Source organism: Vombatus ursinus, unplaced genomic scaffold (genome assembly GCF_900497805.2).
Source record: "Vombatus ursinus unplaced genomic scaffold, bare-nosed wombat genome assembly UNPS02012901.1, whole genome shotgun sequence".
Taxonomy (NCBI): domain Eukaryota; kingdom Metazoa; phylum Chordata; class Mammalia; order Diprotodontia; family Vombatidae; genus Vombatus; species Vombatus ursinus.
In genome coordinates this window covers 172,399-197,768 of record NW_020952679.1, presented here as the reverse complement: position 1 = coordinate 197,768, position 25,370 = coordinate 172,399, and the positions used below count along the sequence as shown (strand labels likewise).

The following is a 25,370-nucleotide window of genomic DNA, read 5'->3' as shown; positions in this document are numbered from 1 at the left end:
AGAGAGAGAGAGAGAGAGAGAGAGAGAGAGAGAGAGAGAGAGAGAGAAAGGGAGAGAAAGAGAGACACAGAGAGAGAGGAGAATGATGATGATGATGATGATGGATGGATGGGTGGATGGATGGATGGATGGATGATAGTCAGAAACAGATGTAGACACAACAGAGGAATGATACCAACCAAAGCCTGGGTTTGTATATTTTAAAGTAAATAATGGAACATTCCCCAGTGGGAGATTGAGAGGCAAAGTAGGACAGAGCAGAATCAAGCAGCCTTGGTGGTAAAGACGGTGAGGCATAGTGGAAAGAAAGAACTTTGAATTTAGGGGCAAAGGCCCTGAGTTCCAATCTAAGCTCTGCAATTTCTTATGTATGTGACTCAACCTCCCTGACTCAGTTTCCTCATCTCCAGAATAAGTGTACTAGATTGGGTAATCATTAAGGGTCCTTTCAGTTCTAGAGAACTTGTGCTTAAACAAGCATTGATTTTATTCTTAAGATGACAGGATCATTACAGCTGGACATGACCCCAGAGCCCATCTTGTCCAACCGCCTCATTATACAATTGAGGAAACTGAGGGCCAAAGATACTCCATGTCCATGTCGTGTCTCACACAGAGAATAAAATATGTTCTCCTTGAATAGGGAATGCCTCATTTAAAAAAAAATGTTCCCCTTTTTGAAGTGCCTTGCACATAGTAGGTGGTAAATAACAACAGCTAATATTAATATCGCTCTATAAAGTTTGCAGAGTGCTTTCTTATTTGATCTCTCCTCACAATAACCCTATGAAGTAGGTACTGTTATTATCAGCCCCATTTTCCAGATAAGGAAACTGAGGTAGACAGAGGTTAAGTGATTTGCCCAGGGCAACACAGCTGGTCAGTGTCTGAGGCAAGATGTGAACTCAGGTCTTTCTGACTCCAATTCAGTATTCTTTTATATCACCTAGTTTGTGGTTGTTATTTTATCATCATCAGAATGAAACCGAATTGAATAAATATAATAGAAGACATGGAAAAGTTTGCTGTTGTTGTAATCATAGATGCCTTGAAATGGGGAAGAAAGGGGAAGATCTAGTAATTATAAGAAAACTGCTGTTGAAGTAGAGTTGAAAAAAAATCCACTGCTTTCACTTTTTCTGAGGCAGGGAGTTATGAGGATAGAATGTTACACAGATTGTCAGACAAGGTGAGCAAGCCGACTGGCTTTGTTGAACAGCTTCCCCTCCCCCCATTCTTTTTTAAATCGTGGCTGGAAGTGGGGGCTTGCTGGTCAAGGGAGGCAGTAAATCATATTTTAAAATTAATTAGACAGAAAAATAAAACCTATTAATATAAATAAGATTTTTTAAAGAATCATGCCAAAAGTGAAATTATGTTTCACCAATCAAAAAAAAAAGTTTGCAGGAAAATCAGAGACTAAGGTGGCATAAACAGGAGAAAAGATGGAAACCACATGGTCCAGGAATGTTCCCTGGGCTGCAGGAATGTGGCCAAAGAGAAGGGACCAAGGAGCAGAGACAAGAGTGCATGGGGGGTGGTTAGAGCGGAGTTCAGGTTAGAGCAGAGGTGGGACACCCCTATTCCAGGGAGGTGGAAGATCCCCCAAAATGAGGAGGGCAGCAAACAGGGCTGATGGAGCGATTGCCTAGCCTGACAAATGGAGGTCAGGCGGATGAAAGGGTCAAGTGTTACAGGGGTCAAGAGATGGCCAGTGTGTGAGCAGGAGGGTGTCATTCATGGGAACATGAGTGCTTTAGCAGCTGCTGGGTCTGGAGCGGGGAAGCTTGGCTGCTCTCAGAGCCCCCTCCTGTAAGGGGAGACATTCATTCTGGAGTCTGTGTATCCAGCAATCCTCTGGCACCATCTGAGTGGCCAGAAACTCTATGCATCTATAGATGCAGAGAGAAATTGTTGAGATACAGTAGACAGAGTACACTGACCATGGGATCAGAGGACTTGCACTCAATTACTGCTTCTGGTCCTTAATTCCTGTGTGACTGTTGGGAAAATCCCTTTGCCTCTCTGGGCCTTAGTTTCCTCACCTATCAAATGAGGGGTGATGGACTATTTGAGGGTGAAAGTTTCTTCCTGTGGTAGATCAGGGGTCCAATATTTCTGCCCCCAAGAATTCTTAGCTACCTTCCACACCCTCCTAGTGTAAATGTACCCTCCTAGGTAAGACCTTTCCTCATCTCCCTCCTTTCCCATTTATTAGCTCTTCTGTACAAACTGTATTTACTTGTGAACATGTTGTAATTTTTCAGTAGAATGTAACCTCTTTGAGGGCAGAGATCTACTCATTCTGTGTCCTTGTATCCCTAGCACTTAGGAAAGTGCCTGGCACATGCATTAACCATTTGTTGAAATAAACTTAACTGAGTTTAAGAAGGATCTGCCAGAGGCCAACCCAAACAAGTGGCAATGGGGAAAGGAAGGACGAGGATCGGTCCCAGTCCAGCTGAGAAGACCAGCTCCCATCCATCACTTAGCACGTCAGCAAATAGGGACTAACCCAACATCTGACCACCACTGAATGACAATACAAGGGGCGCTAGGTGGCGCCATACTGCGTAGAGCGAGGCCAGAAAGCCAGAAAGAGCTAAGTTCAAATCTGGCCTCAGACACTTAGCAGCTGGGTAACTCTGCTTTCCTCGTCTGTAAAATGAGCTGGAGAAGGAAATGGCAAACCATTGTCGTCTCTTTGCTGAGAAAACCCTGAAAGGGGTCACAAAGAATCTTGGAAAAACAACAAAGAATGACAATGGTTATTAATACAGGCCACTTGGAGGAACAAAGGAAGGGACCGGGCACTTATTAAGCACCAGCTGTATGCTTTATTATGCACTGTGCTAAGTTCTTCACAAATATTATTGAATTTGATAATATTTGTATAAATTATCTCATGGCAACTCTTGGAGGCAAACTGTTGCTACGTTCATTTGACATTTGTAGAGACTGAGGCTCAGGGAGGTTAATTGACTTGACTGTCATTATATGATTAATAACTAACAGAGCCAGGATTCAAACCTAGGTCCTCTAACTCCAAGATCAGCCCCCTTTTCTCTTCTAAGTTTGCCTGACTCTCAAAGACGCTTAAGAAATGGTCACTGTCGTGCAGTAGCTGACTATCCCACGGGGGATACAATGAGGACACTCAAAACACTTAGCCAAAGGCGAAGGCTAAAGGTTTGGAAGGTAGACAGTCAGCCATCAGGCACTCACTTGGGTGGTACAGACTGAGCCTTCTGGGCATTCCAAGAAGGGGGATGCAGAAAACAGGACAGTATTCCAAGAAGGCTTCAGGGAAAAATTAGGATTTAGCTCAGCCTTGAAGATAGGTCAGGAGCTGGCTCTCAAAGGAAAGCAAATCCAGGCCCTTCATTTTATAGATGGAGAAACTGAGGCCTGAATCACAAAATCAAATATTTAGCACTGAAAGAGACTTTGTCAACCACTAAGCCCATCCCCCTAATTTTATAGATGAGCAATCTGAGGTCCATGGAAATTACTTATCCAAGGTCACCCAGGTAATAAATATCAGAGATGGAATTTGAACCCAGCCCCTCTGATTCCAAATCCAGCAGTGGATGGACAGTGATGATAGCAGTGTATGTCCAAGGGTATCATCCTGTCCCAGGGAGGGCGTGATGAGACTTTGGCTCCGTGTAACTGCTATCAGTGAAGCCTATGAATAATTCACTTCTTCTGTGTGCAGTACATACACACACATATGTGTAGATCTACATATGTGTAGTATGTATAGAAAGACATACATATTTACACATCTATATGTATGTACATACAAATGTCTGGTTTCTAAGGAGAATTCCCATAATAAGGAAATTCAAAATGAGAAAACCAAAGAGAATTATTGCTTTAGACTCAGATGCATTTCTCCAGCAAAACAGTTTTTCCAACTTTCTTCTGAGGTTGGGGAGTGCTTCTATTCAGTGCAGGTCAGGAAAGAAGAAAAAGGAGAAGGGGAGAAAAAAAGGCTGACCTGAGCCAAATGGGTGTGGTCAGCTTGAAGCAGCGTCTAGCCCAAAGCTCAGAGAGGATATTGGACTGAGGTCTGTAATTGGTGTGCAAGGTTTTGTTATGAAACAGGCACCGGCCCTGCCCCCCGCCTCCCTGAAGCTGGCAAACATCTTCCTTAAGGGTCTCTGCACTTTGAAAATTGAGGCATTTTAGGAGGTTAGCTTGGCTCTTCTTGGGCCCAGAAGGCAGCACTCAGCTCAAGAGGTAGAAATCTCCAAAGGACTGATGTAAGCCATCCCCAAGTTAAACAGGCTGTTAAACAGGAGGGGGAGAGCCCTCTGTCACTGCAAGTCTCTACTTGTAAACAGTGGCCAGAGAGGGTATAGATAAGAGGGCATCTTAGGCAGACTCAGGTTGGACTTCAGGGTGCTGAGGTTTCTTCTAGTGCTGAGTTTCTGGGCTTTTCTGGGCTCTTTTCTGGGCTTCAACCAGAAACTGTCCAAGGTCATCCTGCGGCCTTCAACCAGGCCCTTGAGCTTGCAATAGCAATAATAGCCCACCCTTTAAATAGCACCTTAAGGTATACAAAGTTTTTTACCCTTTATGTTGTCTCTCACTGCTTCCGTTGCTCTGTGCTCTCTGTAGACCACGCTCCCACCATGTTCCCCCACAGACTGTGACTGTACCTGGCATCTGAGGCATCCCACAGAAGGAAAGTCCATTAGCACGGTGAGGGGAAGAGAGAGAGTTGGCATAGGGAAGGGCCCTCTTGGCCTCCAACTCTGTTTCTGATCTGGGTGTAACGCAGTTGACACCATGCTTTAGACATGTTCACATTGGCAGATCCCATTTCTGGTCTGTAACTTTGTCTCCACTCTATGGTCATTTTGGCCTCTCTGCCTCCCCTTGGGGTGTCAAGTCCTAAGCACCTGGGATGAGAAAAGCCTCCGCAAGGGCATTTCCTGCCCAGAGCAGAGGACAGAAGGACTTGGCATCCCAGAGATGGAGGGAGCGGCAGGGGACAGCCCTTGGACCCTTTCTACTGGCCCAGCAACACAGGAATTCACCTGAGTGGCTGTGCTGGGGTCAACCAACCCTGTGGCCCAGCATTTCTCTAAAAGACTGGGTCACTAACTCATACTCAGATGAAATCGAGAGTTAGAACTCACCAGAGAGAGTTTGTCTAGCTCTGATTTTGACTACATCTGCTTTTGGGTGCTACCTCAGCGGTACCGTTGATAGCGTGAGTTTATGGATAGAGACCTGGGTTCAGATGCCACCTCTGGCACTAAATGTCAGCCTCAGTTTCCCCCTCTATCAAATAGGGAACTAATACCTATCAGGCTTCCTTTACATAGTTATTGTGAGGGAGGCTCAAATTAGCTAATGTTTGTAGAGGGACTTACAAGAGTTGAGCGGTCTTTGTTACTTGCCGCATTCTCAGGTCACGAATTGGAGCCCGAGGTATGTGATCCTTGTTTCATTAACATCCTTTGGCCTAGGCAAAGATCAGACAATCAGCAAGGGGCCTGTTTTAGGAGCCTACGCTGATGGGGATGATGATGAAGGTAAAATCATTCACAGGCCTGTTAGGGGCCTGCGTTTAGGAGCCTACGCTGATGGGGATGATGATGAAGGTAAAATCATTCATGATTATTTAACCCTTTCAAAAAAACAAAAAACAACTGCATGTACATATCCAGGAGAACATGAGATCCCTGAGGGCAGGGAAAGCTCCATTTAGGTCTTTGGAACCCCAGCACCTGCCTGGAACCCAGTAGGCATTTGATCAGTTCTTACTGATCGATACTTTCATGTTCACTATTCAGTTGTGCCCTCGTCTTCATGATCCCATTTGGGATTTTCTTGGCAGAGATAATGGAGTGGTTTGCCATTTCCTTCTCCAGCTCATTTTGCAGACAAGGAAACTGAGGCTAACAGGGTGAAGTAACTTGCCCAGAGTCACACAACTAGTAAGTGTATGAAGCCAAATTTGAATTCAGAGAGATGTCTTCCTGACTTCAGGACCAGCGCTCTATCCACTGTGCTACCTGGCTACTCATGTTATCTCTGCCGATTACATGCAAGCTCCATGAGAGTAGGGATTTCTGTTTTTGTATCCCCAGGATATAGCACAGTGCTGGGCAAATAGCAGGTACTTAATAAATGCTTATCAAATTGAATCAAATCTCAGTTGTGCCTCTAAACAACTCTTTAGGAAGATACTATAAGCATTTATTATTGAGCCCATTTTACAGATGAGGCAACTGAGCCCCAAAAAGTGAAGTAATTGGTCACCCAACTCATTGGGTTTTGAACCCAGGTCTCTCTGACTCCAAGTCCTTCCAGCTTTCTTTCCACTCTGATATATTGGGAGCATCAACCTGACTTTATGAGCAGATGAGGGCCAGTGCTCCTGACCTATAGCAGGAGGGCTCAGGTTCAGAAATGTGCACTCACTGATGAGGATTACCTTTACTGGAAGGTTCCATACCCTGAGCTCTGTCCAGACCTGTGATTTCACCGGCACAAGGAGCTTCACATGAAGAAACTCCCTCCATCAAAATATAAAGGCCAATTAGCAAATCCCCACAACTTCTAGTCTCAGAGTAGCTGAGCTCACAAGACCTCAAGTGACTTGCCCAGGGTCACACAGCCAGGGTGTGTCCAAGGTAAGACTTAAGCCCACATCCTGCTGGCTCTGAGGCCTGCCCTTTGGCCTCCTGAATCCATCCTCCATGCAGTGGCCAAGGTGATTTCCCTGAAGCCCACACTTCTCACTCCATAAGCTGTCAGCTATCCTTTGTCTCCACGATCAAACAGAAAGTTATCAGCTTAACATTCAAAGCCCTTTGCAACATATATCCTTCCTCCCTTTCCAGCCTCTTTACACACCCTTCGCCATCTCCCCATCTCCTTCCTTTGTACTCACTGCCCAATGCCAGAAATGCTCTTTCTCTTTCCCTCCAACTGTAAGAATCTTTCCTTTAATCTCAGCCCAAATCCCACCTTCTTAGTGCTCCCAAATGCTCTGCCACCCCCTCTAAAGTGTACCTTCTATATACTTTGTCTAGATCTTGTCATTTCTACCCCCCTCCATTAGAATGTAATATCCTTGAAAGCCAGAACTGATTAATGTTTTTGGTTTTTTGCTTTTTCTATATATCCCAAGCCCCTAGCACAATGCCAGGAAGATAGATAATAGGCACTTAATAAATGCTTGTTGATTTACTGCTTGATACAGTAAGTGCTTAATAGATGCTTGTCATTGACATAGTAGCTTCTGTGGACACACTATGGGCACATGCTATATACACCCAGCTTTGTCTGTTCTTCGGACATCCAAGACAGAGGTAGCACAGGTAATAGGAGGTGGCTTGGGGCTTTGCTGACAGTCTGGACTTGGGGATGAAGGCTCCTGATTTCTTGGGTTCCCTTCCATTTGCAGTCAACCCTGGCTGTGTCTGCGTAGTGGTTACCTCGGCATACCTGTCCAGTAAACTGTGACTGCCTGTGTGGTCAGCTCCTTGGCCTGCAATTCCAGGAGTGGCTCATGTGTGACAGTCAGTCTTGGACAGTCAGAGGTTTGGGGTTTGCTTTGCTTTGGTTTTTTCCAAAGACATAGCCTCAGGAAGACATAAGGGAGGTAGGCAAGAAAATAACGGCTCCTTGCCCAGCCTGTGAGGATCTGGGTTTTGAGGCCCCCTGTCACCCAGTGTGAAGAAGCAGTTCCAAACTCAAGAAGGACACTGAAAGAAGGAATTGGGCAGAAAGTGCAGCACCATGCCCTCTTACAGCCTTATTGATGGGGATGGTCAATGCTCGGCTTCCAGCAAGGAGGGTGGAAAGCCCTCTCTCCAGGCTTAACAACACAGCCCATAGGAGAGTGGGTGCCCATCCCTCAGGTCACAGAGACCAGAGCTGCAAGGAACCCTCCTGAGTGACTATCTGGGTCAGCTACCTTATTTTACTGAGATGGACACTGACCCAGAGATAGGAAATGACTTGTTCTAAGTCACTGAGGGTTTTCCTAAGCCCTTAGGAGCACAATGGGGAAGACGAGATGCTGAGCACCTACAGCCCCACGTGCCTCTCTCCCAGGCCCACCTGGCCAATGGATCAGACAATGCATAGAATTCACCTGTGGCAGCAGCCAGAGAACTGTTCCAAGCTCATTCCTCCAGATCTAGAACTTGGGGCTCTTTCTCCAAAGGGCAGACTGGGCAGCGGCAGGCTGGGGGAGTCCTGAGACAGTCCAAACTGCCAGGTTTTTTTTTCTTTTGTCATTCTCAGAGGCCTTTGTTCTCATCTCTCTTGCTTTCTTAGGTAAGTATTGCCCTGTCCTATAATCCCCCACCTTAGGCTGCAAACAGCCAGCAAACACCGATAGGGTGATATTTATGTGCATATTTCCCTGCCCCAAAGGGCAGCCGGGCATAGTAGATAGGGAGTCAGGCTCATGGCTGCCAAGACCTGGGTTCAGATGACAATGGACTGTGACACTGTATATATGAATATGCTTGTGTGTGTGTGTGAGAGTGACTGTGTGACTATGTGTGTGTGAGTGTGACTGTGAGTGTATGTGTGTCTGTGTGTGTCTGTGTGTGTGTGAGAGTGACTGTGTGACTGTGTGTGTGTGTGTGTGAGCATGACTGTGAGTGTCTGTGTGTCTGTGTGTGTCTGTGTGTGTGAGAGTGACTGTGTGACTGTGTGTGTGTGAGAGTGTGACTGTGTGTGTGAGTGTGTCTGTGTGTGTGTGTGTGTGTGTGTGTGTCTGTGTGTGTATACTTTCACAGATGGCCTGAAGCAAGGTTCCAAAAGGAAACTAACTGGTACAGGTTTGAGTTCATTTCTCTGGGCACCACAGAGGCTTGATCATGGATGGAGAGTTGGCAGGGGCTTCCAGACCCTCCAGTCCAATCACCTTGTTTTATAGATAAGGAACTTGAGGCCCAGAGGATCACAAATGGAGAGCTGGAAGGGTCCAGAAAGGCCATCTCATCCAATCCTCTCATTTTATGGAAGAGGAAACTAAGGCACAGAGAGGAGAAGGGACTTGCCCAAAGTCACACTGGTAGGAAGCACCTTGGGAAGGGGGGGGTGAAGCCAGGGCATCTTACTTCAGAGCCAGCATTCTTGGCCCTGTTTTATTACCTGCATTCTTACAGTTATTGATAAACTGAGACAGCTGTGCTAAAGGAGGAGGTGTTCTTGCTGGGCTTAGAGTCAGGACAGCATGGGTTCAAAACCTGCCTTCAGCACATAGTAGCTTTGAAAACTAGGGGAAATCGCTCCGTCTACTTAGTGCAGGTTGCAATCTGAGACAGTGAACTGTGGTTCTCATACTTGAAAAGGCCCTAGAGCCCTCACTTTCCAGAAAAGGAGACAGGCTCAGGGAGAAGTGACTTGTCCAAGGTCACAGCTGGGAAGGGTCTGCAGCAGGCTTGCTCTTCACATTACCCTATGTTGCCTTCCTCCTATGGGAGGAGTAAAAAGGACTGACCTGGAGTTAAAGAAGGCACTTCCACACTCTTGGATGGGAACGACAGTGAAATAAATGGCTGTGAGGTTTCGCTCTTGTAGAATCCACGGGACGCTGCTTTGCTGTGTCTGAGTCAGTGGGCGTTTGGCCAGGGCAGGTGGACTGGAGTAGGGGCCCTGGCTGCTCAACTCTCGCCTTGTAAAAGCAAGGTTTAGTGGTTTGGTGTTTGGGGAGAGGATGGAGAGGTAAGGCAGTTTCAATTCTGTTTTGAAATAGGGTTTCAAAGTTTTGAAACAGAGGTTGGTTTCCAGTAAACTCGAGGTTAAGATCAGATGGGGCCCCAGGAAATGGTCCCCACTTCATCTTCTCCACAAGGGTCATGCTCTCCCCACAAATCATGTCCGACAAATTCTCCTGGGCTTAAGTCACTTGACAGAGCTTCTTGCTGGGGGGAGGGGGGGAGGAGAGAGAGGTGGCCTCAGGCCTCTCATGTTTTTTTCCCCAGAGACCAAATTGGGAAAGGCAAAAAGACCTGGGGGCTGCCTGAGCCAGAGAGGGACCTTCCCAATGTCCCCTGCTGTAGTGCTACTCTGCCCCCAGTTCAGTGCCATTCAATTCAAAAAGCATTTATTAAGTGCCTACTGTGTGCCAGGCACAGTGCTGGGTGCTGGGAATGCAAAGGTGCATCGAACAGTCAGTCAGTCAACAAGCATTTTATTAAATACCTACAGTGTGTTGGGTGCAGGGAGTACAGAAATGAAGCAGTCCCTGCCCACAGGTAGTTTACCACTTATTAGAAAGAACTAGATGATAATATATAAGCAGAGAAGTCTGAACAAGCAAAAATGTAAGAAGATGAAGAAAAGAGGAGAAAGTGAGGTAAACCAGGAAAGGCTTCATGGAGGGGGTTACATGTGAGCTGAGGCTTGAGAGAAAAGGATGAACCTGGGTGGTTCATGAACCCATTTGGGATTTTCTTGCAAATTTACAGGAGTGGTTTGTCATTTCCTTTTCCAGGGTTAAGTGGCTTGCTCAGGGTCATACAGCTAGTAAGTGTCTGAAGCCACATTTAAACTCGGGTCCTTCTGACTGCAGGGCCAGTGCTCTATCCACTGTACCACCTAGTTGCCCCTTCTTGTGCTTTTGAAGCTAACTTCTTAAAATCATGTAAAGTGCTTAGCACAGTGCCTGGCATACAGTGGACACTTAATAAATGCTTGTCTTCTTTTCTAGGTGTTTACTCACTTTCTCTCTGCCCTGGGATGTCTGGGGAAGAGAAGGCAATGTCAACTGATAGTTAAATGAATGGCTTCTCTTCACTTTTTTGAAAACTGGGACAATTGTCTGTCTCCGATCCTGGATATTTCTCCTGTCTGCCATGTTTACTATGTCACAGAATTAACAAACATTCCCCAGTTCCTTGCCCCCTTCTCGAGAGCTATACTTTACTTGGGTGGGCCAACTGACTCAAATGGATGAGGAGCAGTTCCTCTTGGCCCACCCAAGTTCCCTCCCCAATGTGTCCTTACTGCCCAGTAATCCCTCTCTTATTTTCAGAATCTGCTCCAACCGATGTTGGCATACTTCGTGTCCCTCTTTTCTTCCATTTGAATTTTTTAAAGTAGACTTCACATGTTGTCACAGTGAATGAAAACAAATATTAAAATACACAAATAAAAATGGAAAATCATACAGAATACCCTAAAATCCATTCTCTATCATTGGTTTTAAGATTTCAAATTACATTAAGTTTAGATAGATAACACACACATCCTCTTTGCTTCCACTTTATTTTGGCTCTCTTCCGATTATATGTTTAAAACTATGGCTGACCACATTGTAGGGGAAGGAGGAAGGAAGGACTCATTCAGAAATAAAAATGATATAAAAACAAAATATCAATAAAATGATTTTTCTTAAAAATTAGATTGTCAAATAAATTGTACTGAACTAATGGCATTGCCTTCTGGAGCTCTGATGAATTTCCCATTATTACAAGTGTATCTAAGGTAGCAGCTGGAGTTAATGAATAGTTTCCTAGAACATTATCAAAGTTCATTTTCAAAAGTTCAGAAAAAAAAAAGACTGTGGAGTTCATTTAATATAAGAGATGAGGGAAATGATGTACAGAGAAGTTAAGAAATTGGCAAAAAGTCAAACAGTTAATAGAGACCAGAGCATCCCTCTCTGAAGAATCATCCTGGAGTCACTCCTGTGGCCTGGCCTGGAATATGGCATCAGACCCCCTAGTGGGAGGAGAAATGCCTCCTTCTCTTTTTCGGGCAGTTCTGCTGCATGCTGATGTCTGAGTCTCATGGAAACATCTTCCAGTCTCAGAGTGGGTAGGGACCTCAGGCACCGCACTCAATGGGCGCCCAAATGAGAGTTCTCTCTGTAACACCCTGGAACTCACGGTGGTCAAGTCGACTGTGCTTGAAGACCTGGAGGACGGGGCAGCTGCTGTTGCAGCCCATTGCACTCTGGGTCAGCTCGCATCGTTAGGAAATCTTACGGGATCTCACAGCTGAATCTGTGCCTCTGACCCACCCCCATCCCCACCAGTCCCAATTTGCCCCTAGCTCTGTGGCCAAGGGAACAAAGCTAGTTCCTCCCTCGCATGATGGTAGCTCCTTTGACATTCACCCCCTCCCCCCAGTTTTCTTTTCTCTAGGACTCCTTTGAATGACCGTCATACGACAATATCAAGGCCCTTCACTGTCCTCCTCGGGGTATCTGCACTTTATCAATGTCCTTTCTGAACTCTGGTAGTCCTCAGAGGTGGTCCGCTCAAGACAGAGGGAGTTACTGCCTGTTAATGAAGTCCAAGATCCCTTTAGCTTTTAATAAGGAATTCTATCTTCTGTAAGAAGTTGTGCTATTAAGAGACAAAATGAAGGTACTCCCAAACACCATTTGCACTAGGATAGGGAGAATTCTCTGAAAATCAGGAATCAGCTTTCTGAACTCTACAGAATGAAGTCATAAGCTCTTTGATTTAGGGCTATAAGGCAGACCTCTCAATTGCCGGAGGTGAGGCCGAGAGGATAAGTGACTTACCCAATGTCACACAGTCAGGATTTGAACTCAGGACCTGTGACTTTAATTTGGGTCCTCTTTCCACTTCAGGGATGTGGCCACGTCCTCCTTATGTAGTGAAGAGTTAGGGATTTAGGGGTGAGAGCTGAAAGCAGCAGGGACAGTCTTTGAACTCAGGGCGTCTGGTGGGTGAGCCTGTCTTTACTCTACCACATCACAGACTCACAGCAACGCTGTGGGGTAGTAAGCCGGTCAGTCAGTCAGTCAACAAGCATTTATTAAGCACCCACTCCATGCCAGGCAATGTGCTAATTGCTGGGGGCCACAAAATCTATGAACTAGCTGCCCTCCGAGATCCCCGCTAGCTGTTAATCTCTTTCCTGAGTAGAAGAGGCAGAATTCACACCCTGGGCTTCTGACTCCAAATCTCACCCTCCTGCCACTTCACCCCTTTGCCTTCTCCTAACTCAAGTCCGCTCTCCTATCTAGTAGAGCCCCTTGCTGGGAGCTGGTGAATCCAAGCTGGGGTTGCTTACTAACGGCTGACTCAGATCCGAAGCCCTGTGATTTTGAGACACTGCGTCATTGGTGGGGAACAGCTGGATCTTCTGAAAAGTAACGATGAGCTCTGAGCTCCCCGGGAGCTGACCCAGCATCCCCCCGACCCAAGCTGTGATAGGGCTGCCAGAGAGATGGCCTCTTCTCCGCTAATGTCACATCTTCCCAGTGCTGACTTCGCCAGGGCGCAGCCGCTCTGGTGGGCCTGACACGGACACGTGGCTGTGCTTGCAGAGGGGAGATCAGATCCAGGCATTGTGAGCTGGGGTCTGGTCACCACTGCACTCATCTGCCCCAATCTCATGATAAAGCCTAGAGGCCAGCCTTTCCTGGAGCCAGTGAATTTCCTTTGCAAAGAAAGAGAGAGGGGCACGTACAGGGCCTTAGAGAAAACTTCCATCAGCACGACCACAAGGAAAACTCTTTGGCCCTGACCTATCCATGCAATGTCAAAGCATTGGAAGATCTGGGAATGAGCGATTCAGAGGAGCAGAGATTAGAGCTTGGAGTCAGCTTCAAACAGCTAGGAATCCTCCCCAGGACAGAACAAGTGAGGTTCCTTTGGCCCACACGGACTTGAGAACTGCAGAGTTGGAAGGACTTTCAGAGCAACTCCTGTTTTACAGAGGGAGACATTGAAGGCCAGAGAAATGATTTGCCCAGGGTCATACGGGGAGCAATCTGTTCAAAGGATTTGGACATAGGGCCTCTGATTTCAACCCAGCCTTCTTTCCCCTACATTGGCTGGCCAGACCTCATCTTAAAGGTCTTTATTTACATATGTGGAATGATTCTCTACATGTATCAGAGTAGAGGGGCGTGTGTGTGTGTGTGTGTGTGTGTGTGTTTGTCTATGTGTGTGTGTGTGTGTGTGTGTGTTGTTGTTTTACTGGGTCCCTACCATTTGCTCAAACATATGCTAAAATCATAGGGATCAGATGGCAGCCAGAGAAAATTCCAGTGTCATGAAAAAAAATCCAAGCCTTCTGACACCAGCAAAATGGCGATCTCCTGGGTTTCCTGAGTCCCCAGACCCTCCCCACCCCAAGTCTGCCATCAGTACAGCTCAAGGCTTGGTCATTTTCCAGGAGAACAACCTGTAAATAAGCAGGTCACTTTTAAGCCATGCTTTCAGACTTGTGACAGTAGAGATGGGAATAATCAGGCTTAATATGATTTCCAGGCGCTGGGGAGCTTCCCAGTTCACTGTGAAATGTATCTCTTAAGGAGGCAGAGAAGAATGATAATATTTCTCCCAAACAATGGCAGATGTCATAATTAATTCTTCATTGAGAGGCAAATGTTCTCTGAGCCCCTCAGGTGACACCTTGTGTCCAGACAAGAAAGTCCTTGCTCCCAACCCTGCCCAACTCAATACTCCATTTTCTTTCCCAAGATTTTTTCAGTGAAATGTTTGGGAGGACCTTAGTAAGAATGGTTTTATCGAACTACCCAAGGGAGGCAGGTCTTCCAGAAAAGAGGAAACATCCACTTACAAAAAGTAAAATTGTAACTTTAAAAAAAATTAATACTGTAGCATCAAGTTCCACCATGTGCTTTATGTAGAAAGTGTCAATCAGCAGCAAAAAAGCCCAAATCCAGCTTGGTTGTTGTTTTTGTTGTTGTTAATCAGATGTTGGCTGGCCCCGAAAATAGCAGTTCAAGCAAATCACTACTTTGTGTCCCCAGCCTTTGCTGGGTCTCAGACCTTATTGGTGGGGGCTCTCGCCCAGGTAATCCAGCTGGCAACTCCCTATCCCCCCACCCTTCTGCTGGGTCACTCTTGTCCGTATCCCCCCACAATCCCCCAAGAGCGGCCCATCCAGAACCTTGGTGGTCTTGCTCTCAGTGTCTTGACATGATGTAGATCCATACAACCCAGAGGGCTGGCCCTTTGGGGACCCTCATTGCTGCTGTTCGATCTGCTTGTCCTCTCTTCACATCATGCACCTCCTGGATGATATCTTTTCTGTCACCTTCTGCATGCAAACAGTCAGAGGTGACATGGTGCAATGGAGAGAGAGATGAACTTGAAGCCAGGAAGACCTGGGTTCAAGTCCTGCTTCTGACACCATGACTCTGAGCAAGTCATTTAACATCTAATCAGGCAGCTCTATCTAAGACAATAAAGTGCAGAGAAGGTATACTTGTAGAGGGTGTTTCCTCACCAGGGAGGTCCCTATATATCAATGAAATCACAGATCCGGCCCTGTCCCTATCTGAGTCATTGGTTAGAAGTTGTAGCCCACTGATGCCCACCATGCATCTGTCCATTGCCCATTGGGTGATCTGCGACTTGAATTCTCCAGAGCTATGTCACTCTCTGTGGCTCAGTCATCCAACTTCATTGATGTTTCAGGGAGAAGCCGGGGGAGGAGGGTCATTCAAAGCACTCTCTACTTTCCCAAAGGCTGCCCAATCCATTATCCTGCTCCCCAGCTCCTGGTCCATCTGCAGCATCTGTCCAAGATACTGGAAAGACGAGATCTATGGAGTATCCATCCAACCCCATGCCATGAACACACTGGGCAACAAGCATTCTTCATCCACTTGGTTTGTAATATGTAAATAGCTAATCCAGGATTTCCATGTTCTCCTGATGCCTAAGAGTCACCAATTTATGACTCGATTTGGACTTGCCACTAACTAACTTTTTAACCAGATGTGTAAATTTAGGCAAGTTATCTCCTGCCTCTGAGCCTCAGTTCCCTCATCTGTAAGATGAGTAATTTGAGCTAAATGGTCTTGAAGGTCTCTTCTAGTTTGGACATTGTACGACTTCATGGCCCACGTGTGCAAATGTTTTGGGTCAAGGTGTAGGTAATATTCACCCACAATGTCACAAACCTTTTTAAAAATTGATTGTAAGCTCTTTCTGATGAAAGGCTGCCACCTCCTCTGTGAAGCCTTCCCTGAGCATCTGTTATCCCTCTCCTTAGAATACGTACACAACTTGTCATTACCTCTCCTGAGATACGGATCCTGCTTTGTCTTGCACTGTAAAGCTTTGTGTATTTCTCTCATCATTTCTCCTTGATTATAAAAACTCTGAGAACAGGGATTATGCCCTTGTATCCCTCAGAGACACCTGTAAAATTAGTAACTAGACTACATGGCCTTGAATGTCTCTTCCAGCTCTGATGATCTACAAATATGTCTACCTGTGAGCACTGGGCTGGGATGCACAGTGGACCAGGACAGACATCATTCAATTTCTTTCTGCTTCTGGTCTGACCCAACCAGAGATTCAAATGTTTTATTTAAAAGTTGAATCAGATCTCATGCTGTGTTAGGAAAGGTCTAATGTGTCTGGAACCAGAGGGGAGATAGTCCTTCTTTTCTGGTCGGACCCCATCAGGAGAACCCTGTGTTTAGGACTCCACATCTTAGTCAAAATATTGATAAGTTGAAGCCTCCAGAGGAGGGCCTAGGATGGCAAAGAGACTCGAGAGCAAGTCTTTTGAGGAAAGAGTGAAAGAACTGCTGTTGTTTAACCTAAAGAAGAAAAGACTTGGGCTGACATGGTAGCCATCTTCAAATGTTTGAAGCCTCAGTCACATGGAAGAGACAAAGTAAGCTTGTCCTTTTGGCCAGAGAGGGCAGGGCCAGGAAAACTGGGTAGAAGTTGAAAGTCGTAAAGACACATTTTGATTCCTTGTTGAGAGATGGGGAGGGAGGGAGGGAAAGACAGAGAGACAGAGTTCTCCAAAGGGGGAAGGGAGGTCATGGGTAAGGGTCTCCACGGCTATTCAGCCACTTTTCTAAGGATAATACTTTGTTCAGAATTGACTGTGTCTGGGCGCTGGGCAGCCCTTCTTACTCCGAGGTTCTTTGATTCTGTGTGACTTTCTGGGCCTCCTTTTTCCTGTGAATTAACTTTCTCTGAGCAAGTCTATTCGGTTGTTAATGAGATGTAAGATCCTTAAGCCCAAGAGGGAGATTTGCCTTTTAAAGGACCCCTGCAGCCAATCCTTTTGTTATGTTACAAGTGATTTACTAATTCACCAGTTTGTGAAAATGAGTCTGGTGCCACAAATTCTCTTTAGAGAACCTCTGGGACAGGAGGCAGGCTAGTCTTCCAGGAGGGCCAGCGCCTGCAGAACACAATCAAGCAAGATCAGGTGCCTGGCCTGACAGCCTGGGGAAGTGGCCTTCTGATGCCACAACCAGGGAAGGGGTCGAGGGGAAAAAGGAAAGAAGGATGCCGCCATGAGAGAACCTGGTCTTCCCGGGGCCGCTGAATAATGAGTCCTAGAAGTCTGTCCTGGGGGAGTGACTTTCTCAGTTTGGGAGGCCATTGCACACCCTCATCATCATGCATGGGCCCAGGCTGTCCCAGGACAGGAGGAAGGGCTCCTGCCTCAGCTTCAAAGCCCTGAGGAAGTTCAGCACCACATCCAGCAGAGTCTGAGAGAAAGAGGAAAGTTAGTGCCCTGCCCCCACCTTTGGACGACCTTATATTACTGTTCCCCCCATTTCCAACAGCCAAAAACAGACTGGAATCCGTCTTCTCCTCAGAAGCGTGATGTCATCTTTCGTATCTGGTCATAGGCAAAGAACAACAGCCTGGTCCATCGGGAAGAGTGTTGGAATCAGCTGCCGAGTTCAAAACTCAGCTCTGATACTGTACTGTGTGACCTTGGGCAAGTGGCTTAAACTCTCTGAGGCTCAGCTTTTCACCTGTAAAATGAGGAGGTTGGAGGAGATGTTCTCGATGGTCCCCGAGAACCTAGATGTTTGATCCAACACATATCTTGGAAAAGCATCTTAACGGCTCCCTTAGTCGATCTTAGCCCTCCCAGGTGAACCCTCTCTGCCTTGAAGTTTCTTTGTATCTATTATTGTTTCTACACATATACTGTTTCACTCTAATAGTCTCTAAGTTTCTTAAACACAGGGGCTGGTGTTTTGTTTTGTTGTGTTACATTTTGTTTCCTTTGTGTCCTCACATCTGGCACAAATGCCGACACTTTGTAGACATGTAATAAATGTTTGTTGAACGAATGAACGAACAAATGAATGAATGAATGAATGTACTTTTTGCCTGAGGACTCATGAATCAAGATAGCTTAGCACCTGTTGATGACAGCAGTAATATCAATATGAGGTATTTCTTAGAACTTTATACTTTTTAAAGGACTTCCCTGCTTTGGATCTCCTTTGATCCTCGTAACACCCCTGAGGTTGGTTGAACAAATTTCCCCATTTTGAAAATAAGAAAACTGACGGCCAGAGATGTAAAGAAACTCAGGGTGTGTGTGTGTGTGTCTGTGTGTGTGTGTGTGTGTGTGTGTGTGTGTATGATGAGACTCACGGTGAGGGTGAAACTACAATCCAAACTGGTCTCCCTTTGCTGGGCTTGCCTTTCTTCTGGTCCAGAATGCATTCACCCTGTTGTTACCTGCCCTGGAGCTGCCCAATGTCAACCATAGAATTGTCTAGTGTGGCTTTCCGTAATATCTTCAGCCAGAGATAAGATGAGATGCTTGGCTGTTCACAAAACTCCAGTAAAAACTAAGACCTGCCTTCAGGAAGTTTTAAATCTGATGCTTATCTTTCTTATAATCATCTTTTATGCATCAGGGCTCAGCTCAGCACTAGTCACATAGTAGGCCCTTCCCATACGCCTTGGTTTCTCTGCAATTTACACTCAGACAAATATTTGTTGAATAAGAGTTATAACCACTACTCTAATGCTTGGTTGAGAGAATATAAACTCCTTGAGGATAGTCACTATGTCATTCTTGTCTTCGTACAGAACCTTGCACGTAATAGGCACTTTAAAAAAACTGTTCATTGAGTTGACTTGAACAATAGTTTTGTTTGTTTGTTTCTCCAATATGCCAATGGTGATCTCACAAACTGGATATTCGCTCCAATGCTGAAGACTACAGCCAGTCTATCCACGCCTACCCGTTCTAGGTGACTCTCATCCATGTCCTCCCTTAAATCTGCCTCAAGGTGTCTGCCTGACATGTTGGAAGTAGGGGAAGGCTTCTGTGGGCTCTCTTAGCATTTTTTAAACATATTTTCACATTAGTCATGTTGTAAAGAAGAATTAGAATCAATAGGAGGAACCACAAGAAAGAAGAAATAAAGCAAAACAGAAGGGAAAAAAAACAGAAGAAAAACACTTTTCTGAGGATAATATTTGTTCAGAATCAACTGTGTCTGGGCACTGGGCAAAACAGAAGAGAAGAAAAAAAAAAGAACAAATAGTATGCTTCCATCTGCATTCAGACTCCATAGTTCTTTCTCTGGATGTGAATAGCATTTTCCATCGTGAGTCTTTTGGAGATGTCTTAGATCCTTGCATTGCTGAGAAAAGCTAAGTCTATGAAAGTTAGTCATTGCATAATGTGGCTGTCACTCTGTACAATGGTCTCCTGGTTTTGCTTACTTCACACAGCTTCAGTTCATTTAAGTCTTTCCAGGTTTTTCCGAAGTCTGCTTGCTCATCATTTCTTAAAACACAATAGTATTCCATTACATTCATATACCACAACTCATTCAGCCATTTTCCAATTGATGGGCATCCCCGCAACTTCCAATTCTTGGCTACCACAAAAAGAACTGCTATAAATAATTTTGTGCATGTGGGTCCTTTTCCCATTTTTATGATCTCTTTGGGATACAGCCCTAGAAGTGCTATTGCTGGGTCAAAGGGTATGCACATTTTTGTAGCTCTTTGGGCATAATTCCAAATTGCTCTCCAGAATGGTTGGATCAGTTCACAACTCCACCAACAATGCGCTAGTGTTCCAATTTTCTCACATCTTCTCCAACATTTATCATTTTCCTGTTTTGTCATGTTAGGCAATCTGATAGGTGTGATGTCTCTTGACATTTTGCAGATACCTTTGGAGCATGCAGGCTGCCCCTTATTTATCCCTCACTTTGTCTTTGTTTCTACTTTACCCCACATTTCCTGGCCACTTTCTTATTTGTAATATGCCAGTGTCTACAGCTCAAGAATAGTGTAAAGAACTTCTCAAATAGTGCTAGACATCACCATGAAGAAAGTACAGCTAACTTCCGACCCAGGTGTTGGAGGGGTGCGTAGATAAAAAGGTGGCTTTACAACCAACCACCCATGGAGGTCTAGGATCAGATTTTGCAGTGACTTCTTCAGACCAGTGATGGACAAAGGACTGAACAACTCAACATTGACAGCCCCAAGACAAAGCTCCCCAACCTCACTGCAGCTCAAATTCCAGATTCATAGAATAAGAAGCACACTGCAGACTTATCTAAAAAGTGCTTGGAGTTCTTGTTGGCAATCCAAATCCTGTTTTGATTTTATGACATGGATGGGGGATGGGAAATGTCTCTTTCTCAAGTTCAAGTTGCCCTTTGGGAATTTCACATCCTTGAGATGATCTGCAGGGTACCTAGAGCACAGGATTGTGACAAAGCCTATATTTTTTAAGACATATCCTTTTTAACCACATTTTTCATCTTTAAAATTCTCTGTTGATTTAAAATCCACTCGAGCTCTGGGCTGCAGCTGTGAGTCTCCAAGGAACTTAGTTGGCTAACTTGACATTAAACAGGAAAAAATTCAGGAGAGGAAAAAAAAAAAAACAGAAAGAAGAGCAAGAAGGAAGGCCAATGGTCACAGTGGAGGAGAAGGAATGCTTGGCTAGGGGAAGCCTAGCCTTTTGGGGACACTCTCCTTTAATTCAGTGCAAAGCAAGGCAGGAAAGCAATTTACCATTGGAGTTAGCCAGATTCCTAAAGCCCTGGGTGATGGAGGCAAAGCTGCTAAAAGAGTTTCTTGCAGAACTCCCAGAGTTTTTGGAGAGGACTCAGGAGGAAAAGGTGGAGATTCTGCACCTTGGGAGAAATGAGGGGTTTTAGGAATGAAAAGCTGCAAGTGGTGTGTGTGTGTGTGTGTGTGTGTGTGTGTGTGTGTGTGTGTGTGTATGTGTGTGTGTATGTGTGTGTGTGTGTGTGTGTGTGTGTGTGTTTTAATGGCTTCCCAGCTGTGGGGGGGGGACATCAGTGTGGCTTATTTTCTTCTCTTTTTGCGTCTGCAATACTTCAATGGTGGATGGTCGATAAGAGTTCATTCCAGCAAAACCAAAAAAACATGAGCAAAGGGTGTCTGGTTTCAGTCTGGCCTTACCCACAGCATTCGATCTGATTGGCCTTCTGTTCTCTCGAGTTATCGGAATTCCTGTTCGTTGCCTCCCTTCTGAAATCTCTCCATTAAACCCAGGCCCCATTGCTGACTACTGTTCCAAACATTTTCTGGGAATACGACACAGGGTCATATATTTGGAGCTGAAAGGGACCTTAGAGGTCATTTCATCTCTGCTACCCAGCACCTATGGGAGCTTGGGTGAGTCTTCATTCTTTGTGTATAAAAGGAAGGGGTTATGGTGCATGGCTTTGAAAGTCCTGTCTATGTTCCCAGTCCAATTTCCTCATTTTACAGTTGAGGAAATTGAGTCCCAGAGAGGGGAAACTCTAATTCTACTGTCTTATTCCATTGTCCTCACTTTATAGATGAGGTTACCAAGGCCCTAAAGAGGGGAAGTGACTTGTCCAAGGTTACGTAGGTATTTAAAAACAACAACTATGGGGTCATAGATTTAGAGGGACCAAAGGGGCTTTGGAGCCTAACTTGTCTGGCCCCTTTACTTTCCAGATGAAGAATCTGAGAGACGGGAACTGGTATGCCCAGTGTCCCCCAAGTAATAGTTACCAGAGCCAGGATTGTACTCAGTCTCTCCAACTCCCAAACCACCACCCTTTCTACCTCCCAAGGCCCTTTAGGAACCCAGTCCACCCAAAGCCCAGACCTTTCCTCTACCCCCTTCTGCTTCCTTACACTGCTCAGCAGGTTCCCCAAGTGCCAGCTCTATCCACAGACTACACAAATGATTGGTGCATTTGTACTCGAGCGGCTGGCATTCTGATTCTTTTCTTCTTTTTCTTCCTTCATTCCTTCCTTTTTTTCCTTCTTTATTCCTGTTTTTCTTCTTTTTTTCTTACCTTATGCCTTTCTTTCTTTCCTCCTTTCTTTCTCTGAGGGAGGAGCATGGAGGAAAGGGATTAGATGTGATTTCAACAGCATAGGAAATATAGGAAACTCTGAGTAAGGAATTTCCTTTACCCAGGTAGATTGACCTCCGTTCTGCAATTTCTAATTTTAAATTAATAGTTTTCAATTAATAAACATTTATTTTCTCTCCCTCCCATCACCTCCTTCAATTAAAAATAAAAAGCAAACCCTTCTAACACATAGACAAAGTCAAGCAGTTCTCAAGGGAAGAAGCTAGAGCCATCAGTGGTCCTGTCCATCATATTCTAACCTTTGAGAGGTCCCCAAGTCACTGGCCCAGGTCCCACCTCCCACGGGTCCTGGAAAAGACTAGAACCACCAGTCCAGACGGGGCCAGACTCCACCCCCAATGCTCTACTGCCTCAATCTTCCCACTTCCCAAGGAAAAGAGCCTTTGGGTCACCAATGAGCTCATCTAAAAACCTGTTAAAGCCACTGTTGCCTCAATGGACAACTAACTTCTTATGGACTTGATAGCTGAGATCTCACCTTGGATGGTTTTACCTCAGTTTCCTCCTCTGTAAAATGATCACATTGCACTAGATGGACCTCTGATCCCATGGACTCCTAGCACCCAGCTCCAGAAGGTGACCCCGTGCAGTGATTTGATTGGCCATTGTTCAATGGCCGTGGCTTCACTGAATACAACACAAGAAGGGTGACTGTGTGACCCTTAGCCCAATTCTGCATCCAGAGGACTCATCAGTTTCTGCCACCGCATCTCCCTCCCCCTCACACCCACAAACCTCCAAGTTGGTGGTTCTGCCTCACCTTGCTCCTGGGTAAAGTAGAGAAGTACAAAGAGCCCAGGAGGATGTGCAAAGAGGTTCAGGTTCTAATCCTACTTCCACCACTTAGGAGCCATAGAATCTGAGTTGGAAGGGAAATGCTGGGGAGCACAAGGTGGAAATAAAATTTCGCCTTTGGCAAAGTGCTTCACATCCATCATCACATCTGAGCAGCTCAATGAGCCTGGGAGTTGAGGTGTTATTGTACCTCCTTTTCAGATGAGCAAACTGAGGCTGCAAGAGATTGAGTCATTTGGCCCAGGTCCCTCACCTATGAAATGGGAGTGGAGGATTCCATGTTCAAAGTGCCTTGTAAATTTTGAAGTGCTATACAAGTTACTATGGTGATCACCCCATCTCTGAGGTTATCCTGCCCTCTGTACATTGCCCAGCATGCTGGTGGCACCCCACTTCTATTTACAGCAGAGAGAAATAGGCATTCATTAGGGATCTCCCCAGTGGGGCTAAAATCCACTGCCCAGATGTTTAGGAATTCCCCAAACTGGCCATATCACAAATGTGTCTGACAGGACAAAGGTAAGCATTAGAGATAAAGAAAAGATGCGGGCCCAAGCTTGCATAGCGACTGGGTGCCTAATTCAAAAGTCCTATCTCCAAGGCACTGAGCTCATATTTATGCTGTAATTTAGGAGTTAGGAAGGAAAAGTCCTGGAGTGCCTAAAAAAACACATAAATTTAAAAGCTTAACCTAAATCCAATGTTATTAATGATCGTCACATAAATAATTATTTTCCAGCAATGACCAGAAAAGCTCCCCTTTTCTGCAGCTGCCAAGGCTCCTGCTCCTGTGTCTGTTTCCCTTGTTGTTAGTGAGATGACATTAACACCTGAGGCTATGTCAATCACACTTCCCTTGCCCTGCTTAAGTGCTAATTATGTCCTTGGCTTTGGCCAAAAAAGCCCAGAAATCCAGCTGAATCATGGCCTTTTCTTCCCACACCTTTTCAGGTTCATTTAATTTCTGTTTTAATGTGTCTATCAATTTATATCATTTACTTAGAGATTTGGGGAGCTTTCAACTCTGTTTTAAGAAGATACTACCTGAAATATCAGCAGTGTAAAAAGATTCGTGTGTGTGTGTGTGTGTAGGGATGTCTGCCTGTGTGCCTACGTGTGTCTGGTGTCCCCAGGATCATTTTCCACCAGGCTGCTTCTGTGACATAGATTTTCTCTTTTGGATAAGCCAGTGGAAAAACTTAGGCAGTGAAACAATTTAAAAATAGATAAAAGAATCTAATGACTTGTCACTTTCAGGTAAAAGGCAAAGACAGCTGGCTCTTGGAGTCAGAGGAATCAGGTCCACACGTACTCTGTGGGACGCTTCCCCTACCCCTGGGGCTCTGACCACACTCTACCTGTATGACCTTGAGCAAGTCCTTGCCACTTACTGGGCCTCAATATTTCCCCTCTGTAATAATGAGAGGGTTAGATTTAAGGATTTCTTCTGGTTCAAAATCCAATAATTCAAAATGGTTTCTCCCTCTCCCTTTCACCTAAAATTAGCTTTATGCTTATAACTATATGTCCATATACACACACGTGTGTACGTATATATACATGTATGTGTCCACATATGTACAATACACATGCATACATAATGGAAGATCAGGGGCTACATCCCAGAATCTCGGAGTGGAAAAAGCCCTCGGAGGCTAACTAGTTCAGCCTGTGCCTGAACGTGAATTCTCTCTAGGGATGGAGTCTCAACCTGTGATCATCCATCTTTTCACAACCTGAAGACCTCCAGAGAAAGGGAGCCATGATCTTCCAAGGTGGCCCCTGCCACCTCTGGATAGCACTAAATACTGGGCAGCTTTTCTTGATGTCAAGCCTCAACCTACTTCTGTGTGACTTAAACTCATGGCTCCTTGTTCTGCCCGTTGGGGCCAAGCTGAACAAAGCTCCTTGATGTAACAGGCCTTCCAATATTTGGATCCTTCCATCAAGGCTCCTTCTTCCTTGGGGATCTTCAGGCAAAGGCTGGATGATGCATCATTGGGAATGTGGAAGTGGGGATTCTCATCCAAGTATAGGATGGTCTTGAAGCTCTGTTGTGCCAGCTACAAGGTCTGCCAAGTACCAGCAAGGTCCAAGGTGAGATTAGAAGGTTAAATACATCCACAGAACAGCCATTAAATATCTTCCTGATCACAAATGGCCCCCACAGGTGGATATTACTAACATTGACCCAAGGTGCTGACTGTGTTGACGTCTCATGAGAATAATGGTGAATGCCCAGAACCTTTGTGTATTTCTGCCCGTAGCCTTTAGGCTATGTTCATTCTGGGCCAGCAAATCATTCCCCACCAAAGAGTATCATTTAAGAGTCTTTCCTACCAACATAAAAAGTAGCATTTTTCATTTTCCAAAAGATGCTCCAATGGGCCACAGCTCAGGAAAAGGTTCCCAGCAGCCAGCCGTTTCAGGAAGCATT

At 45.4% G+C, this 25,370-nt stretch overlaps 1 protein-coding gene across 2 annotated transcripts in view; it reads left to right on the top strand.

The window, feature by feature from the left end:
- TWIST2 (twist family bHLH transcription factor 2) overlaps positions 1-25,370 on the top strand; it is a 76,633-nt gene that overhangs the window by 27,314 nt on the left and 23,949 nt on the right. The window contains exon 2 of one of the 2 annotated variants that reach the window (XM_027858287.1): positions 10,697-10,773. The exons of the other annotated variant lie outside the window; for it this stretch is intronic. The gene's annotated coding sequence lies outside the window, so the exon portion shown is untranslated. Of the gene's footprint in view, positions 1-10,696; positions 10,774-25,370 lie in introns of those variants that run through there. 2 annotated transcript variants of the gene reach the window in all.